Source organism: Crassostrea angulata, chromosome 4, assembly GCF_025612915.1.
Source record: "Crassostrea angulata isolate pt1a10 chromosome 4, ASM2561291v2, whole genome shotgun sequence".
NCBI lineage: Eukaryota > Metazoa > Mollusca > Bivalvia > Ostreida > Ostreidae > Magallana > Magallana angulata.
The window spans coordinates 18513033-18535099 of NC_069114.1; the positions used below are offsets into that span (position 1 = coordinate 18513033).

The 22067-nt window shown below is 34.4% G+C and overlaps 1 protein-coding gene across 15 annotated transcripts in view; it reads left to right on the forward strand.

The window, feature by feature from the left end:
- Positions 1–604: 604 nt before the first annotated feature.
- LOC128179822 (uncharacterized) overlaps positions 605–22067 on the forward strand; it is a 223312-nt gene continuing 201849 nt past the window's right edge. For all 15 annotated transcript variants that reach the window (XM_052847459.1, XM_052847464.1, XM_052847465.1 and 12 more), the window contains exon 1: positions 605–737. The gene's annotated coding sequence lies outside the window, so the exon portion shown is untranslated. The remainder of the gene's footprint in view (positions 738–22067) is intronic.

Below are 22067 nucleotides of genomic sequence, written 5' to 3' on the forward strand. Positions count from 1 at the left end.
TTTGGTGACTTTTTACAATAGTTTTCATATATTTAAAAGATAAAAATCCCTAACGCAGAAATACAAAAAGTATGGGTACATTTGTAAAACTTGAAAACAAATCCCCACAGTGCCCCATAGTAAAAAGTGTTAACTTTCGAGACGACCCCCTAGGAATTTGGGGTGTTTTATATATATATATTTTTTTTAATCCTAAAGCAGTTGATATAGTAATAAACCTAAGTGCGAGAAATTTCATTCAAAATATCTAGGGTAGAAATAATTAGACTCGGCCTTATTAATTAAAGTACGGCATTTTCAATGGCTCTGAGCTGAGAGATCACGTGACGATAACATACCCGACTGCCTGTGTGATATACTTACCATAGATATCTCGACCTTTGAACAGTTGAGAGCACCATATAATGTACCAGGGAAAGTAGCGAATCAGAAACCGAAGTTGATCTTCTATGTAATGTAAGTAAATGCAAATGCATCTTTTAATAGGATCGAGAACAGTTTACTAATTTTGAGAATATTCATTTATATTGCTCATAAATATCTAAAAAAAAAACCCTGTTTTTATTTTTAGGTCAAGAGCAGATTTAATTCATTTTAAAAGAAGCTTAAACATTGTACAAGAGAATTTACGAGTCCTCGCATGCTCTTCTAAAGACGTCAAGATGAGTTTGCATGCCAAAGTGTGTCTTGTGGTAGTAGGAACTTTCTTTGTCTTCGTTCTCGTTCAAAACGAAAGTGTAAGTACATTATCGTCTTTAATCCATAGCATTCTTCAAAGGTAACTTAAAATTACAATTGAAATATGGAATTGGGGTATCCAATCCATACTAGACCCAGATTTAATGATTCTAAATGCACAACGGGTATGTATGGGCTTTCTACTCGGTATACTTTGACATAATTTTCAGGTTTCGGTATCAGTATGTAAATGCGTAATGTGTCCTAATAAATAACCTTTTCTTGTTCTTGATGAGTTGTCTGACTTTGCTTTTAATCTATGAAAAATCAATCTAAAATAATTATCCATTCAGTATAAAATTTGTTTTTGAACTTTTTTAATATTCTTAATGATAAAATACATCTTTCTACTACTACATTTATAATTGATATTCTTAGTATTTATTTTTTTAATTTTATCTTTAAAAATGTGTATGTCCCCATTGACCATAATGCGATTTTTATCAATTAACTTAGATAAAAATATTTTTGAAAAATTCTTTTGGTCAATCCTTTCCTAAACTAAAATGCTTCAAAAAAATATCAAACTATTTGATACGTTTAAGGTACGGATAGGTTATTTTAAGTTTTATTTTAGACATGTGGATTGAAAGTGTTTTGAAACTAGAGGTACTGTGAGCAAGCTCACAATTGATACCCCCCGCTAAGAAAAAAATCATAACTCATGTATTTTTTCTATTATAGAAAATATTGGATGAATCTATTTCACCGTCCGTTTTCTATTAATAACAACTGCTCTATTTTTTAAAACTGTTAATGCATATATGAGTACACAAACCAATTTCTATTCTTTAAATTCCATTTAAGTTTAAGTTAACTGTTAATGCATGAGGTCAATTGCATCCTTATGTTAACAAACATGTCTCGAATCAAACAAAATTCCACATGTGAAGCAGCCATTTAATATAATCATTTTGAATTATTGGTATACTGAGCCTGATTTTTTTTAAAACAATGACCTTGAACTTCTTCAATTGACCTTGAGTCAAGGTCATGACACACCCTCAGGTTATAAGCAATCTTGATGTGAATTAAGAACTTCCAATATTTGTCCATTAGAAAGATATGGACTGGACATGAATTTTGCAATTTTCAGCCGGTGACCTTGACCTTGCCCAAATGACCTTGGGTCAAGGTCATGACACACCCTTAGGTCATAAGCAAACTTTGTGTTAAGTAAGAACGTCCAATGTTTCTCCATTAAAAAGATATGGATCAGACAGGAATTTTGCACTTTTTCTGCCAGTGACCTTGACCTTGCCCGAATGACCTTGGGTCAAGGTCATGACACATCCTTAGGTCATAAGCAATCTGTGTGTGAAGTAAGAACATCCAATGTTTCTCCATAAGAAAGATAATGACCGGACACGTAGTTTGCACTTTTTCTGTCAGTGACCTTGACCTTGCCCGAATGACCTTGGGTCAGGGTAATGACACACCCTTAGGTCATAAGCAATCTGTGTGTGAAGTAAGAACTTCCAATGTTTCTCCATAAGAAAGATATTGCCAGGGTACGAAGTTTGCACTTTTTCTGTCAGTGACCTTGACCTTGCCCGAATGACCTTGGTTCAAGGTCATGACACATCCTTATGTCATAAGCAATAGTTGTGTGAAGTAAGAACTTCCATTGTTTTTCCATAAGAAAGATATTGACCGGACGCAAATTGAACAGACAGACGGACGGACGGACGGACAAGGTGATTCCTATATACCCTCCAAAGTTCGTGTGCGGGGGGTATAAATACATGTAATGAAACACAATTAGCACACCGTACACATACATTGTACATCAACGTAAATATGTTCCGTTTTTGTAGAGAACAAAGCAAATTCTTTTGTTACTGTCCTAAAAGATCTTCGTTTGCCCACGACACAGTTGAAATACTTCGTTATTTAACGCATTGTTAAAAGACTATCGTACAAAACCTTCGTTATAAACATTGAAAAGATCCCGAAGTGTTTGATATCTTATAAATGAAGTCATCTGTCAACACTTCGAAATGTCTGCACCAGGATAACTGCTTACATATTTCATATTTCAACACGAGTGAGATGATGTCCGTGAATTATAGTTGAGTTATACCTGATAAGTCATTCTCTTAAAATTATATATTAAAAAAAACCCTTCTTTTATTTTCGATAAACCAACCCGAAATACTAAAGAGAGAGTAAGGTGGTGGATACGCTTTGGCGGATCCAAGTCATTGAGAGATTGTACCAAAATGTATACTTGCAATTAAATGATATTGAAAAATTATGTAAAGAGTCAATATAGTAAGCGGAAATTTATTAAGATATACTAATAAGTATGCATGCTCTTTTGGATTACATACATATACAACTGACAGATTGGTAATCTTATACATGTATATTAATTTGTGAAACACGAACAGATTGTGTTGACAACTAAAAACGGTACATGTGTTTATATGAAATCTATAGTTATGCATAAACGATGTACGCTTAACCTCTGACTTTGAAGGTAAACATAAAGGTAAAATTACTGTGTACATGTACATAGATGTATACGCTCGTGTATACACAGTCAACAAGAATATTAAAACAAGAGGCCCATGGGCCACATCGCTCACCTGAGAAACAATAGGTATGATAAAATCAGTATAATGGAGTCATAATACAAACTATCTGGACAATGTTCAATAATACATAATACATACTTTGTATCTACACTACCTGAGGATGCTTTCACACAAGTTTCAGCTTTCCTGGCTGATTAGTTTCTGAGAAGAAGATTTTTAAAGATTTACTCTGTATATTCCTATGTAAAACTTCGACCCCCCCCCCATTGTGGCCCTACCCTACCCCCCAGGGATTATTATTTTCATAACTTTGAATTAACACTACCTGGGGATGCTTCCACACAAGTGTCAGCTTTCCTACCTGATTAGTTTCTGAGAAGAAGATTTTTAAAGATTTACTCTATATATTCCTATGTAAAACTTCGACCCCCCATTGTGGCCCTACCCTACCCCCAGGGATTATTATTTTCATAAATTTGAATTAACACTACCTGGGGATGCTTCCACACAAGTTTCAGCTTTGCCGGCTGATTACTTTCTGAGAAGAAGATTTTTAAAGTTTTACTCTATATATTCCTATGTTAAACTTTGACACCCCATTGTGGCGCCACCCTACCCCCGGGGGTCATGATTTTTACAACTTTGAATCTAGACTACCTGAGGATGCTTCCACACAAGTGTCAGCTTTCCTGGCTGATTAGTTCATGAGAAGAAGATTTTGAAAGACTTACTCAGTATATTCCTATGTAAAACTTCGTACCACATTGTGGCCCAACCCTACCCCCGGGGGCCATGATTTTCACAATTTTGAATCTACACTGCCTGAGGATGCTTCCACACAAGTTTCAGCTTTCTTGGCTGATTAGTTTCTGAGAAGAAGATTTTTAAAGATATACTCGATATTTTCATATGTAAAACTTCGACCCCCCATTGTGGCCCCACCCTACCCCCGGGGGTCATGATTTTCACAACTTTGAATCTAGACTACCTGAGGATGCTTCCACACAAGTGTCAGCTTTCCTGGCTGATTAGTTCATGAGAAGAAGATTTTGAAAGACTTACTCTGTATATTTCGACTCCCCATTGTGGCCCCACCCTACCCCCGGGGGTCATGATTTTCACAACTTTGAATCTACACTACCTGAGGATGCTTCCACATAAGTTTCAGCTCTCCTGGTCATATGGTTCATGAGAAGATGATTTTTAAAGATTTACTCTATATATTCCTATGTAAAACTTCGACCCCCCATTGTGGCCCCATCCTACCCCCAGGGGTCATGATTTTCACAACCTCGTATCTACACTACCTGAGGATGCTTCCACACAAGTGTCCGCTTTCCTGGCTGATTAGGATGCTTCCACATAAGTTTCAGCTCTCCTGGTCATATGGTTCATGAGAAGATGATTTTTAAAGATTTACTCTATATATTCCTATGTAAAACTTCGACCCCCCATTGTGGCCCCACCCTACCCCCAGGGGTCGTGATTTTCACAACCTCGTATCTACACTACCTGAGGATGCTTCCACACAAGTGTCCGCTTTCCTGGCTGATTAGTTCATGAGAAGAAGATTTTGAAAGATTTAATCTGTATATTTCGACCATCCATTGTGGCCCCACCCTACCCCCGGGAGTCATGATTTTCACAACTTTGAATCTAGACTACCCGAGGATGCTTCCACACAAGTTTTAGCTCTCCTGGTCATATGGTTCATTAGAAGATGATTTTTAAAAATTTACTCTGTATATTCCTATGTAAAATTTCGACCCCCCCCCCCATTGTGGCCCAACCTACCCCAGGGGGTCATGATTTTCACAACTTTGTATCTACACTACCTTAGGATGCTTTCACACAAGTTTCAGCTTTCCTGGCTGATTAGTTTCTGAGAAGAAGATTTTTAAAGATTTACTTTATATATTCATATGTAAAACTTAGAAACCATAAGATTAGTTTCTGAGAAGAAGATTTTTTAAAGATATACTCTATATATTCATATGTTAAACTTCGACCCCCCATTGTGGCCCCACCCTACCCCTGGGGGTCATGATTTTCACAATTTTGTATCTACACTACCTGAGATTGCTTCCACACAAGTGTCAGCTTTACTGGTCTTATGGTTCATGAGAAGAAGATTTTTGAAAATTTCTCGAAAATTCTCATATTTTCATAATTATCTCCCTTTGCAAACGGGCGTGGTCCTTAATTTTCACAACTTTGAATCCCCTTAGGCTATGGATGCCAAGTTTGGTTGAAATTGGCCCAGTGGTTCTTGAGAAGCTGTTGAAAATGTGAAAAGTTTACAGACAGACGGACAGACAGACGGACGGACAGACAGACAGACAGACAGACGGACGACAGACAAAATGTGATCAGAATAGCTCACTTGAGCTTTCAGCTCAGGTGAGCTAAAAAGTATCAGAAAAACATGTAGATCCAGCGGGAACATCGTCCAGTATTGCTAAGTTTATGGATAGGAATTCGATTTAAAAAGCTGTTTTGGATGTCAAACAATCAGTATAAACATTGAGACATTTACTTGTGCATTTTATATCTTAAAGGGACTTAGACACGATTTGAACTAAAACATTTAAAGAAGTTCTTTCCCATTTTTTCGCCCTTTCTCATTTTTAAATGGAAAGTACCTGCTTCTGTATATATATTTATCTGACGCGTTGAAATTTAAGGTCAAACTTTTGTAATACTTGGTTAAACCGTGGTATTTAACATATTGCGATTAAATTCAGAGTGTGGTCATATGAATATCACTGTTAAAATCCGAACAAAGGGCCTCTATGGCTTGTTTGATATATCGGGAAATCTGTCTTTGCTTCTTACCAAAGAGTATTCCAATAAATCTAAAATGGAAAATTGTCCTAAACATTTCAAAACTTTTTATTTAATGCTTAAAGGGTACCTGCAGCCAAGCCGATGTGAAACATTTGTCAAAGAGTTTAATTACCAAAATGTAATGCAAAAAACCGCATCGAAATCGATGCAAAAATAACGGAGTTACGCCGCTTCAAAGTGGCTATCTTTACCTGCTTTGGGAAATCTAATCAAGAGAAAACAGAATTAGGCGATAACGAGGCGTCAGCGGAAATGACGTCACGAGGTCAACACGAGGGAAATTTCTTAACAAAGCTATACAACTTAAATTCGATTTTTCAGCCAAAATGATTAATATAGGTCTGATGTTTTGACGTGTCTATTTATTTTAAGTATTGTATATTTAGAAATTTGTATCCGTAATTATTTTATTACAGTCAGATTTATTTTTAAAGGATTTTAAAATTTGCTATTCTCGCCGCCCTTTTACCGATGAATACGATATCTTAAAACGCTTGCATGGGAAGATTTAGGTTCATTATTTATTCTTTGATTACATAATATCCTTTCACACACGAATGATCCGAGACAATGACACAGGTAAACAGGTAAACTAACGAAGCCACTGCTCCAGACACACGTGTATCTGCGGTATGTATACACATGGTACACGAGACTGGTGAACAAAGAGAGGGTTTCACACCTCTGGACTGGTAAATTGAATTGTGTATAATTAGCTACTCAATTGTTAAACAATAAAAAAGAAAAATAAACTAGAGCCGAGCTCGTTGCAAAGCAACGAGTAGGTCTTCCGTCGCAATTTCGTGTCGCGAAAGGATTGTCCATCAGTCTGACTAAAACACCTCCTTCTCCTGACACTTGTTAGAGCCTGACAGACCCTGTATTGATAAAATCTTTAATCGACCATTTCTTCTTACCAATTAGAGCTTTAGAAAATTGATTGGAACTCTTCAAATGGAGACAAAAAAGATAAATTCATGCCTGTTTTCTATGTAACCTCTAAATTGAGTATTGCACCACTCATTAAACAGATAAAGGCATATCTTTGCTAAGTAGGTGTTATTTAGATTGTATGCAAATGTGGAGGTCAAGTGGAGATAGTCTGTTATTGATACAGGTCTATCAGAACCTTGCGAGTGTAAGGAGAAGGGAAATGGTTTTTAATGATACTGGATTATCAATATGATAATAGTAAGTTCAAGAAATCGAAAACGAGACTCAATTTCAAAGTATTATTTTCATACCAGGCAAGTTCTTCGTTTAACTTACTTCAAGTTTAGGATAACTTTAAAAAGTACATCATTTATGTACATGTATATAATTAATTTAATTATAATAAAAGTGTGGATGTGGCGGTGGGGGAAATGACCCAAAAATCAATTTTCTAAGCGTTAACTTAAGGGAAATTTTGGTTGAGAGAAAGGGGGGGGGGCATTGCTCCCACTGGACCATCTAAAAGGTACTGTTAGCAAGCTCACAAATGATATCCCCACTAAGAAAGAAGTCATTACTCACGTATTTCTCTATTAGAGAATAGTGGATGGTTCTTTTTTTTAGCGAGTCCGACAAGGCAGGGTATATTTACAGGTCACAAGTATTCTTTATGTCAAACTCTAGCTTTTACTCATTTCCATTAATACAAGATATGACACATGTTTAATATGACTTTGAACTTTCGCAACTGACCCTGGGCCAAGTTCATGACACATCATCGGTCATCAGGAATCTTTACATGAAATAGAAACTCCCAATTTTTCTCCTTAAATGACTTAGGGACAAATCATTACACACCCTCAGGTCATAAGCAATCTTTGTGTGAAGTAAGAAATTCCAAAGTGGACCGGAAACAAATTTTGCACTTTTCCTGCCAGTAACCTTTACTTTGTCCAAATGACCTTGGGTTTAGCTCATGACTCTTCGTTAGGTAATGAGTAATATTTGTACGAAGTAAGAACACTTCCAATGTTTTTCCATCAGAAAGATATAGACCGGACACGACGTACGGACGGACAAGGTGTTTTTTATTTAACCCCACCCCTCAATTTTTTTTCGTGGGGTATAAAAATCCTTTTCGCCCGTTTTGTGCGGCACAAAAAAAGACCTATATTTTTCAATTATTTCTATCATATCACATATATATATACATGTAAATGTATGATTTGTATGCATATTTGAGTTCTTCTCATCATTGTCGGAAAGGATAAGAAACCCTTGGGGTCCAATAATGTCTTTTCATGGGCATTTGTCAATTTGCATCACTAAATGATTTCCAAGCGGTAAGCTATCAAAGCTTTTAAGATGTTACATGTAGATTTTGAATTTCTATAGATTTAAATTTAAGGTTAGGAAAAACAACACTTTTTATACAGTAAAAAAAAATCTAAAATAGCTTTATGTACGCGTACACATAAATAAGAAGATGTAGCGAAAACTATAAAGACTTTATTTCTTCTGTTCTAGACTTTTTCAGAGTTAACAAGCTACAAGTTAACAATCTCCCATTTTGACAAGCTAGATTAAAAATAAAATATTCAGCTGAGTTTTAGGTCACTTAATCTGCATTACAACCTCATACTACACAACTTCAATGATTTGTTTTTTTATCAATTTGCATATAACAATAAGTAAAATCCCCAAGAACAAATATCTATCGCAATTAAATGCATACATTTTTGAAAGGCAGAAAAGTCGCTGTATTATAGTCTGCAAGTCAATTGAACTACTACAATTATTTCAAAGAAATAAGAAACTGTCGACACTTGCAGTACTCTGATGGATCGACCGACTTTATTGCTTAATGTAGTCGTATATCATTACTTCTAATCCTGAGAACAAATTTTATTTAATCTTTGACTTAAAACTGTTAACTTATAAAACCAGAGACATAAATAACTTATTAAGTTATTTATGTCTCTGATAATATATATTTTATTCTGTTCATAACTATAGAAGTTTAGCGTGTTCAACGGGTTAATTTTTTAGCCACATTCTCAGATTACGATATCGCACCTTTAAGGTGAGGTTGATTGACATCGAATATTTAGACACTTATTGTTTAACAATTGACCGCTGCAGTGAAAGCATCCTTCTATTATTTATCAATTGCTGGTCTGCAGCCCGGGGGCAATATTCTGAGCTATGTGCGCTGACGCGACACGAGATTTTCGGTCGCACGTGGAGCGGATTGACTTAGCATAGACTGACCGAATAAACACACGGGTGGGAAAGTGACATACATTGAGGAGAAAAATGTACACATGTTAAGTAGTCGCCAAAAATAGGTCTTCGCCACATTTGGAAAAAAAAAAGCCCTTGCACTGTGATCAATAAACCGATAAAATCTAAACAGATCTTGTTTAAAAACTCATGTGAACATTCTAAAAATAATCACTGAATCCCTCAATTCTGGACAATTCTTTTATCGTGTCAGCCTCTACCGCCCATCGCAACTTCTCGGGCCTTTCCGGCAAGCTCGGAAAAACACTTCGAATGTATTACCTAGGCGTCCATGACAACCCCCCTTTTTATAAAACTTGATATAATTACAACACATTTTATGATCTGTTGAGATGTGAGCTATACTTCATTAAAGGTATCAATATACAATAAAATATAACACAGAAACGACATACAAGACTTCTTACCGATACTTATTTTAATGGGAAGCGACTCCATTTTGTATAAAATTCTAACATCCGGTGATGTTAATACATCGAGGTGTTTTTCCAAACTTGCCGGAAAGGCCAGAGAAGTTGCAATTGCCTCTACCGCATGTGTTAATTTGATATTTGATTTTTTTTTTATCCTGCCTTGAACGCTTGGGGACTGTTTCATTTTCTAAATTCGGCTAAATAATGCTTCCAATTTTGGGTTCTCTCTCTCTCTCTCTCTCTCTCTCTCTCTCTCTCTCTCTCTCATTTTATGTGCAACCTTATGAAGATGTCAACTACTTTCTACGATATCTATAAAACCTCTCAGCAGTATTTAGCGGAAATATTCGTGGGTAAATAAAAAAATCTTAAATTGAAACACAAGTCAATCTTACATGTACCGGTCAAAATCTCGAAAAAACAAATAGTTGGAATCGTACTAAATATCAATAAACATGCACGTGTGATAAAGTACATGTAGAAGAACACGAAGCTACCGCGGATCACTTGTCCACTCGCGCGGGATCTCCTTGGCTACATGTATGTTCTGGGGGTGATCATCATTTTGAGGTTTAATCTTTGTGGTTTTTCGTTGTTTATCTATAACATTATTAGTACATGTATAGTTTTTAGAACATTTTAGAACTAGAACTGTCCTAATGGGACTAATACCCCCGCTAGGCTAATTTCAAATGGGACAAATAATTGAATTGAATAATAATTAAGGTTTGGAACACATACAAAAAAAAAATTCTAGAATTGTAAAAAAAAAAAAATAGTTAACAAAGAAAAATTAAAATCAAAATTGTCAGAATTTCACTGTAAATACATATCTATAACAGTAATACATTTACAAATGTATGTATTTGATGATATATTTTTTTAATTTAATTGATTTAAAGAAAAACCAACAAAATGACAATAACCCCTCCCTTTGCAGTGAATAGAAATACCGGTAGCCAAGCAATGCTCTTCTGTTGATAAAACTTTCAATATCTTTCTAATAAGAGTCTTGACAGATGCAATTAGTTGTTTCAAATTTTCCTCACTTTCTCCTATGGCACAATTGAACTCCATATCAGAAAATTGATCCCATAGGACTATGATTTTCTTTGATGAGCTTGTTAAATTTAATAAACTCCCAAAACATTACCATAATTACCATACTATGTAAAAATATGTAAAAAAGAAAATTTAATATTACAAACAATTTTAAAATTGCCAAAACACTACAATCATATCAGTAATTTTGAATTTCATTTAAATTAATGCCCAATAGGGTCACTTCATCAAATTACTTGACAAATAAATTTAAACAACCTCTAAAAATAGTTTAACTTCTTTATTAATAATTACTAGTCTAGTATATTATTTATTTCCTTATAATGATAGACCTTTTGGTTTACATGAAACAGTTTTAAAATAGCCCCAAAACCATCACCCATTTTACAGATTATCAATTTCCCCTAAACACATGCTCCATCTGAGCCATGGCTCAGATAATGGCTCCCTTGGGACAAATGAATTCAGCCACACTTGTCTTTGATGTTCTCATTAGCTCCTAAGAATTTATCATTGACAAACAAAAACTTTGCATTGTCAGTTGATAGAATACTTATAAAAAATAATTTCTTTTTTATTAATTAAGACATAAAGACAAAAAACTCCATCTGGATGTATTTATATAAATATATTTTAGAGTGTTTTCTATTAATAATTAATTAATAAAATCTGTAAGGATTACCTCCCTTACTTTTCAACATTAGTGTACAATATATAGAATAAGGAAAATGAATACTGTCATAAAATCATTAAATCTTGTCTGATCTTAAAAAAAATTGCAGGTGCACATCTTCAGATGGTGTTCAACATATGTACAAATTTTCAAACTGTTCCATGCAGTAATAAAAAATTCTATAGGGGGGACAAAGTTGCGTCTACAGACAGACGGACAGACGGACGGACAGACGGACAGGGTGAAACCAATATACCCCCTAAACTTCGTTTGCGGGGGTATAACAAAATGACAATAATCCCTCCCTTTGCAGTGAATAGAAAAACCAGTAGCCAAGCAATGCTCTTCTGTTGATAAAACTTTCAATATCTTTCTAATAAGAGTCTTGACAGATGCAATTAGTTGTTTCAAATTTTCCTCACTTTCTCCTATGGCACAATGGAACTCCATATCAGAAAATTGATCCCATAGGACTATGATTTTCTTTGATGAACTTGTTAAATTTAATAAACTCCCAAAACATTACCATAATTACCATACTATGTAAAAATATGTAAAAAAGAAAATTTAATATTACAAACAATTTTAAAATTGCCAAAACACTACAATCATATCAGTAATTTTGAATTTCATTAAAATTAATGCCCAATAGGGTCACTTCATCAAATTACTTGACAAATAAATTTAAACAACCTCTAAAAATAGTTTAACTTCTTTATTAATAATTATATTATTTATTTCCTTATAATGATAGACCTTTTGGTTTACATGAAACAGTTTTAAAATAGCCCCAAAACCATCACCCACTTTACAGATTATCAATTTCCCCTAAACACATGCTCCATCTGAACCATGGCTCAGATAATGGCTCCCTTGGGACAAATGAATTCAGCCACACTTGTCTTTGATGTTCTTATTAGCTCCTAAGAATTTATCATTGACAAACAAAAACTTTGCATTGTCAGTTGATAGAACACTTATAAAAATAATAACTTTTTTTTATTAATTAAGACATAAAGACAAAAAACTCCATCTGGATGTATTTATATAAATATATTTTAGAGTGTTTTCTATTAATTAATTAATAAAATCTGTAAGGATTACCTCCCTTACTTTTCAACATTAGTGTACAATATAGAGAATAAGGAAAATGAAAACTGTCATAAAATCATTAAATCTTGTCTGATCTTAAAAAAAATTGCAGGTGCACATCTTCAGATGGTGTTCAACATATGTACAAATTTTCAAACTGTTCCATGCAGTAATAAAAAATTCTATAGGGGGGACAAAGTTGCGTCTACAGACAGACGGACAGACGGACGGACAGACAGACGGACAGACGGACAGGGTGAAACCAATATACCCCCCTAAACTTCGTTTGCGGGGGTATAATTACAAATTCACTATTGATTTATGTCTGATGATGTTTCTGATCTGGAATAATATCGCTTTTATCAATTTTTAGAGGGGCTTCTCAATTCACATTCTAATGTTTAATTAAATAAATTGAAGGTGAACAAACTAACTGAAACAGTTCTGTATCTTGTTATTAGATAACCGCTGACCTCTAGGTAGTGCAGCCGCGACCGATTTCCTCGGCCGCGGATGAGGGATCGGATAACTTACGTAATGTTAAAACACACGTAGAGAGCTCAGAACCCAGGAAGATTTACAATGTTTGCAGTATGATGACTAAACTCTAACTAATATAAGTTTTTCCCCCTTTAATCCCACAGTTGATCTATCTGTCTGATACTGCTTCAGTTCGAGAATGGCATTGCTTTTATGATTAAACAGAACGATTTCTTATTGACACTCTTTCGTTTAATTCAAATTAAGAAGAGTAAGCTTTAATGTCATTGTGTACGATTCTTGTGTTTGCGGGTAAATAAAATCACATATGACACACGCGATTCGTGTGTATTAGATAACCGCTGACCGCTAGGTAGTCCAGACGCGACCTTGGCGATCGATTGTCTCGGCCGCGGGCGAGATGGGTTATGTAAATACGCACACAACTAAGAATTTAGGTCGATTTGAAATGCTTGCAGTAAAATGACTCAAATTTACCGGTATTTCATGGAAGTTATTATTTTTTTTAATCTAGTTTATGTATCTCACTAGATAAGAAAAAGAACGTTTATATTTTCTCGTTTTTGATTTTCTTAACGGTTGTCCACTATAGGACCTAAACAGAGGTGACTCCAAAAAAAGGCTGTAAGAAAAACATGTACACGTATACTTTTTAGACACTTTTTCAAATGAATCAAAGCATCCCGTATATGCTGGTACACTTTCAGCTGTTAATTTATGTACGTCATGCGCACAAAGACGATTCGCTTACTTGCCAAATGAATACAGGTACATGTTATCAAGACAAGCTTTTTACACTTATTTTACGCATTACCGGTACAAAATAATATTGTAAAGACATTGATAACACAATAATGAACAACTTTTCTATCGACAGCTATAGCGAAATATTAGCCATTTTTGAGTTATAAAACGAAAACTTTTAAGGGCTCTAGACCCCTAATTTAAGGGGCCAGCCCTTTTTCAATGGTGTCAAGTAAAAGCCCTTGATATTTTGCACATATTTTGTTCTATATGTGTTTAGGGAAAATTTTAAACTAAAGAGCTACATAACAAAAACACAACCAAATATCGGCATTTTTTGAAACACAAATTCAAATTAATTTTTTGAAACTTTAAAGGAGGAAAATTGTAAAAACAAAACTCGGAGGACAACGTTCAAACTCTCTATTTTTAAGATTTGTGACTTTGTAACACATGCTGTGAGCGGTTTCAGAGCCTATGCGTGCACAAGAATGCCTATATTTTTCGGAAAAAGGGGAATAACTCGGTACCGGAAGTGTCGATTTCAACGATTTTCCGTAGATATTGAAAAATAGTAACTACCAATAAGCTCTGAAAATTTGAACTTTATAGGACAACACACAAACAAGATATTTGAGTTTAAAAAAACGTCTAGAAGAAAAAAAAGAATAAAAAGAATTATCAACAGAATCAGTACAAGGTCTTCCGTTGAAAACGGAAGACCTTAATTAGACTGTGTGAATCAAGCATTCGTAAGCTAATACATGTATATAGTCCGTCAATCGGTGATTAAAGACTATTAAATAGTAAAACTAATGTTCGAAGTAAATGCCTTTATTGATACTTATCTAATCACTGAAATAATGACCAAATTCAGCAATTTAAACCTTTTTTATGTGATCAAGTAATTATTTAGGAAGTAATTACATTTACGTTAAAAATTGGTCTTAATTTCTTATTTAATCAAGTGCAACTTTCTTTCGAGCGCTATAGTCAGCAATTAGTAAACACTTTAACTCCACGTTACTTAAATTGTTATACTGACAGCGAATCATTATGAAATCTGAATAAACTTGAACATTTTGACAAAGGATGTAAATAAATGTAAAATGAAATTCCATTATCGTATTTTTAAAAGAATACGAGACAGACTTAATCATGCAGCCATCTTGGACTTTCGCCTTGATCCGTTTATAATCCCGTGTTTGTTTGTTAAAGAATGCATACTATTTTGATTGTTATTAGTCCTATATCATTATTATTGAATAATCGGGCGAAATCGTTTGTAATTTTATGCCTTAAACGAGGAATTGACCCCGCGTTACCCTTTACGAAATATGTATTATCAATATTATTAATCAGTTAATAATGTCATTGAAAAATCATTCGAAAGAATGACAATATTAACAGAATATGTTTCTTAAAACAAAAGTTTGATTAATTGCCATTTTGCTACATATGGTGTGCAATTATATGCAAAATGTGCAACACATTTGACTAAATTCATGAAGCAAACAATTTTCCGAATTCGGTATTTTTGTTCGATAAAAACGGGTTTAAACTCAAACAACAGTATATTTAGTCATCCAGGGTTGATAAGGAAATAAAACAACAGAAAAAAATGTTCATATATCGAAAAAACAATGCAAGAAAACGAACAGTTTTCATACGATATTCAGGTTTCTCATACAGTCGCGTTGACCCCGTGACGTCACAGATCATCTCGCGCCAAAACGGCTTGATTAAAAACTCGTTCAGGTGTGAAATCGGGTTTTTCCCCAAATATCTCGAAAACTACTTATGCGATCGCTGTAAAATTTTCAGGATGACGTTTTTACTCATAGATCTTCATTATATCAAAAACTGACCGGCACTGCAGGTACCCTTTAATTATTTATTTAATGAAAAATTAGAATCTTAATGCATACGGAATATGTTTATTTACCTTCTCATGCACACATATTTACATTAATTTTTAATAATGGACAAATAACCATAATTTGTTTTATGATAGAACAATAGATTAAAATGACAATGGAAACCAACTTTTTATTTGTGTCGCTATTACAATTTGAATGATTAAGGTACCCATTATACCCATTACATATTATATTTGGTTTATGCTCAGAGAACTGGTTGCAAACATTAAGATTTCATTGGGATTTTTTTAATCAACTCTCCTAGTATGCAGTTACCCAGACAAACCGAAAGTGAAACAGTGTTTGGACCTCAGCACAAATCATTGCTGCTGACTAGACTTAGTTCTTGAAAATAATTGATAAATTTGATGTAATGTATGCTAAATCATTGATTTTCAAGAAAACTTATTTATAAATACCTTGAAAATAGTCAGATTTTAAATGGTACGAACAATTTAAACATTTTTTGTAGTCGTATGTATTCCTACGCCAGAGTTCAATATAGTCTTGTTCAACTCGAGGCTCGGCTGTCTCTGTAAATCCTTGTCGGAAATTTACGGTGACAGCCGAGCGTTTGGTTGAACGAGACTAGAGTTCAATATTGCTTGGATCCATACAATTTTCAAGAAATATTTCTATTACTGATACATAGTTTGATTGAATTAATTTTATTTTTAAATATAATTTAACATGATTCATATGGGGGTTTCTCGACATTCTTGTCGAAAAAGTCCAAAAATTCATATTATAAAAATTGCGTAATTCAAATTAGAAACTACATGTACTTGTCATGCAAAATAACATATCATTGATTTAAAAAAAAAATAAACATCAACAAAATCAACTCCCGTCAGTTCTTCAGTACTTTGATATTTACATTTCAGCAATTTCTAAAGTAGATATGTAATAATGATCGGTATGTTTGTGAGTATGTGGGGTTGCGTGGGATGGGAGTAAAGCTGTTTTACACTAAAAAGTTTGTTTATTTGCATGTACATGTAGAACACCCCTGTTTGTATATAATTGTATAATAATTGTATACCCCTGAGAGAGCCCTGTTCGGAGTTTCACCAGCAGCACTCCAATAGCAAGTCTGGGCGACCTTAACTTCGACTTCTTTAGGGTTGTAACCATTTCAACTAGCTCCTCAAACTGGTGCTTTTTCAGTCCTGTCAGGTTAAGAAGGTCAATGTCTGTGTAGTCGTCTAGGTCGTCAAAGCTGAGACATCTGGCTGTGGATACAGAGGCTGACTTGCGAAGGTTTTCGAGTAGTTTTACTAGCTGAGAAGTCTGTATACATTGTAGTAGCATTTTTTTACGAAGCTTAGATTTGTCTATAATGGCATCTCGCTTAAGATGTTTCCCGTTTAAATGTTTTTTTTTACAACACCTGACCCCATCCTCCAGTAATAAACCTTGATTAATGAATACACTTAAATGCACAGATTCTCCCATGCAGATAAGATTTTTGTTTTTAATTAAGCATATTGCTGAAAAATAAAGTTGGAACTGTGACTAACTCGTCTTTATCATCTTCGTCATCGCATGCATTCTCCACTGAGCGCAGCGACAGGGGTTAGCAAGCATGTACTCTGTTTGATAATAGATCTATCGATGTTGTAAACTTTCATCCTGCATGCATTGCATATAGTACCACCTCTGTCAATTGTACTATGGTTTTTATGGTTACGATAAAATTCCAATTGTTTCACATATATTTCTCTGCCTTGGCCTAGTGTAACACCTTTACCGCATACAGTGCATTTTTAGTAACATTTCACGCCTTGGGGTAGGAAAAACGCTTCTTGTTTACCCTTTTTCGGTGTCTTCAATCTTTCCTTTTTCTTTAAATACCCGTGCCAAAGTGATTCGAGTGCGGTACTATTGTTTGTACACGTCTTTGTTTATTTTTCTATACACAATATCACATTTGTGATACTAAAGCGATATACAGTTTCTTTGATGCTTTTAATTATTAAAAAAGGGATTTTTTAAAATAAAAAACAATATTTTAACAAAACCATCATAATTAAGACAAAATTATTAATTCATTCTTCGGGTATCGCACCCATGACCACAAAGCAAAAGGACAAAAACCGATGCCTACAACCACTACGCCACGAAGTCATTGATAAAATATTTATCTTTTAATTTTCCATGTAATATAATGAAAGAGTAATCACGAAAATAGGGTTGTTGCTTTCATTCTTAAATTTTAAAATGAAGACCATCTTAAACCAAAAATATCTTTGCATTATATTATTGTTTGATGTCAGCTGAATTAAATTTAATATTCCCATATGGTCAATACAAAAACTGATTATTTTATCCGATTTTTATCGACACTACTATAACATTTTTTACTAAAGCATGGTGATCAACATGCAAAATATCCTTAAACTGAGAAACTGCCGCAGCAGCAGCGCCCTTCATTTGAAAGAAGAACTACGTACATGTACACCTGTGGCAAACAAGACTGAAGCTAGCAGCCACAAACAGCAGCCACTAAGCCGTAGAAGCTAGCAGCCAATATGGAAAATTATCAAAGTACTGAGAGTACTCGAACAGAAATTGCTCTTTTACTTTATCATCGGCATGTATTAATTATTATCAAGATGATTAATGCATCAATAATTTGTACAAGCATTGACAACTTCGAGTGCAGTAAACCTCGGCTGGATAAGAGTCATAATGCGTCTTTGTTTAATAGTAATAGAAAACAAATCAGTATTGATAATTGTCTATATGGGTCATAAGTTATGAAAATAATGTTATCGTAAGTGTTAACATTACGAAAAACCAGAAACAATCAAGTAAATACAACGCAAGACACATACAACCCCCCCCCCCCAAAAAAGAAGAAAATAAAACCCGCGCCCATCCAGTGTGGCAAGATAATTTGTTTACATCGAAGTTAAACATGTGCGTGTTTAAAAAAATATCCTCGGGTCTTTTCACTTCACAGAAACGATATTAATCGAAAATTCAAATGACATCGTATTATTACGAAAAAGGGTAGATAAGACATCTAATATTGTGATTTTACTCTCATAAAAATATTAGCAGCCGTCGCTGTCAAAAACGGATTGGATCCTATGGTGAAATTGGGGTTATTTTGTCTTAGCCAAGTTTGTACGTGAACCTTCGAAACCTGAACGTGAGCCTTTAGAGGAAATGTATGGAATTAATATACCGGTATATGCAAACTTGAGTTGTAATTGTTTAAAGTACATTTAGGAAGACACGTGAGTTACACCCTTTTCAAGATAAATGAACGCGTCCAATTGATCGAAAATCGGATTACATCCGGTTTCGGCGAATTTGTTCCTGCAGTAAATATACCAGCTACATAAATACATATTTGTTTGAATTCAAAATGATGATTCGTTGTTAGTGATGATAATCCAACATCAATTATTACTTGCATTATTACATGTACCGTAATAGGCAATGTGTAACAACTTGTTCCATTGACACCCCTGCCTCGCACCGTACAAATATGACAATCTATTTTTAAATCATGATTACACTATGTGCATGGTGAACAGCCCTTTCACTGGGAAACTCTTGCTCCTTTTTTGCTAATTACATTCTATATATAACATTTTCATCAATTGTTTATGTTAATGTTGACACATTTAAACATGCACTGGTTTATCTTCTTGTGAAAAATCTGGATATTGCTTGCTCCCATTGCCTACACTGTTTCGGCGAATGCTTCTTTCAAACCTTAGATATGCCTTACGTCATGACGTCAGGCAATAATGACAATAATAAGGATCGGTTTGGTCAATTTTCAACATTTCACAATGATATAGTTGTGAAAGGTGGGCCATTATCTCTTATCTTTAAAGTGTGCATTAAACGGACACCAGGGCAGTGTAGGGGAACTAGAGGGCTAATAATTTGGGCTGTAGGGGTACCAACAGGTGGTTCCCAGGAGTTTGAGTTCAGGGGTTTATATCTCTCTTGATTTTGAAAACTTGAACTTAGAAACACTGGGTTTAAATATCAGATCTTCCAGAGAATTCATAAGAAGTGTGAGAGGGCGCATACGGTAGCTAAACACAGTTTTGTATAAAATCCAGGGGAGGGGGGGGGGGTTCTCTGGGGAAAAGCATGATGGGTAGGGATTTTCCTGCTATTTTTTTGCGGTATACATGAAAATTAATTCTTTTAGTTCTCAATTGCATAATATAGTGGATTATCTTTCAAATACATGAAAAAAGTACGTAAAATTTTTTAAAAAATAAAGCGAGGTAACTCCAAAAACATCCGGATTTTACACATGCAGAATTTCATGAAATTTTTAGCGGGTAACATAGCTCTTTAAAAAGCTGCCGAATGTACCCTGAAAATACTATAAAATGATGCCTAAGGACTTGTTCTTGAAAATGTACAGAAATTAAAATGGCTGATTTAGTTGCATTCTGCTTTTCGGGGGAGCCTAAAATGCATGGGTGTACTGTATTTAGAGGCATACTTTTGGTTATTTTCCGCATGTTTTGAGTGCCAAATAAATTCTAGCATTAAGTTATCTGTGCATTATTCTTTAAATAAATATAAAAAAAAAATTACGATTTTATCTTTCTATTGATATATACAGTACCGATCAGACCTTTCTGGGTTTACTTCGGGTTTACTAGAGTGGATCCAGAGTAAACCCTCTGAGTGGACACAGAGTGGACACAGAGAGTAAATACAGTCAGAAGTATACCCCTTAAAGCAGACGCTAACATTAATGTATAACATTCCTATATTTGTAATTCCTACAAAGGGTAGGAATTATAGGCAGTAGGATGGTAAGATAAAATACTAGTCTACTTTACACTTTAGTGCATACATACAGTGCTGCTATCGTGAAAGTTGACAAAACTATCCTATCCTATCCTATATCCTGTATCCTGCATCCTATCCTGCAAATAAGCTCTATCCTATCCTATCCTATCCCATACTTTCAAAATATAGGAATGAAAGTTAAATGAAACGAAATTTAAAAATAAAATGATTTTATCAATTAATGTAGTACTCAAAATGAATAATTAAATCTTAAAACCGAATATTCATCGAGCGGGATAACTTACTTACCTGTGCTACGGTAAAATTAAATCGTACGCGGGATGGACACAATAACGTAAACAAACAGGTAAGCGATTAGATTTTTGATTTAATTATATTTATGCATAAAAAACAGATAAATAACTTCGATGCACTTATTGAGGAATTGTTTAGTCACATATTTTTATCAAATTATTTTCTTATCACATATAACTGAGCGTAATTCTCATTATTCGAGCGATTCGTTCGGCGATAAATGTAAACACGATCTGAAAATAAATAATTCCTTCAGGAAGTCTATATCGTTTATAGTTAAACCACTCGGAGTTATTTTAAAAGTATAAATTCTTAAGCATTTATAGCTAGCTAACATTTATTAATTCGATATGTTCAGGTTAATATCGGACAGAAATATGCATCCCTGTTATTGGGCATCGATGAAATTATATTAAACGTGAATCAATGTCTGATTCTTGTATACATGTTTATCTTTTAAAATGCCAAATTAGTCGTTTATAAATTGAAGCTTTTATTAATTTGCAGACTTTAAATGAAGTAAATACAGAAAACTATTTTTGACGTTGTCAAATGTTGCAACAAATTCTCGCAGTAACTCCGTACTTGCGTACGAATTGACAAAGATGTAGCGCCGTCATTTTAGCGCGCATTAATGTTATGCACCGCGTTCTTGATATAATAATTATTATTAAATGGTTTAACTTGTAAAACGTATTAAATTGTCATTGAAAATACATTGTTTAGCCAATTTTCGTTTCGCAAAATAACTCTGAAATTTATACTCGAATCTGATTGGCTACAGGATGCAGGATAGGATAGGATAGGATAGGATAGAACTTAACTTTTATATTTCTATCATGTATCGTGCATCCTGCATCCTATCCTATCCTATCCTTGTCAACTTTCAGGATAGCAGCACTGTATACATGTACAGTTGACCTTAAAAGCAATTTCAAAGTAAACCCAAAGTAAATCCCGAGTGGACCCAAATTTTCAAAAAGTAAACCCAAAGTAAACCCCAAGTAAACCCAAAAAGTAAACACGGGGTTTAGTTGGGGGTTACTCTGGTGATAGGTTGGGTCTGTTCGGTACTGTAGATATATATGTATTATGTTGTTACAATTAATTTTTATAGGGGTCAGTTTTCCTTGCCCCTCATCTGAAAACGTCCTAATAACATTACATTTAAAACTGTGTTTTGCACCCTATGACCCCTGAAAGGTTT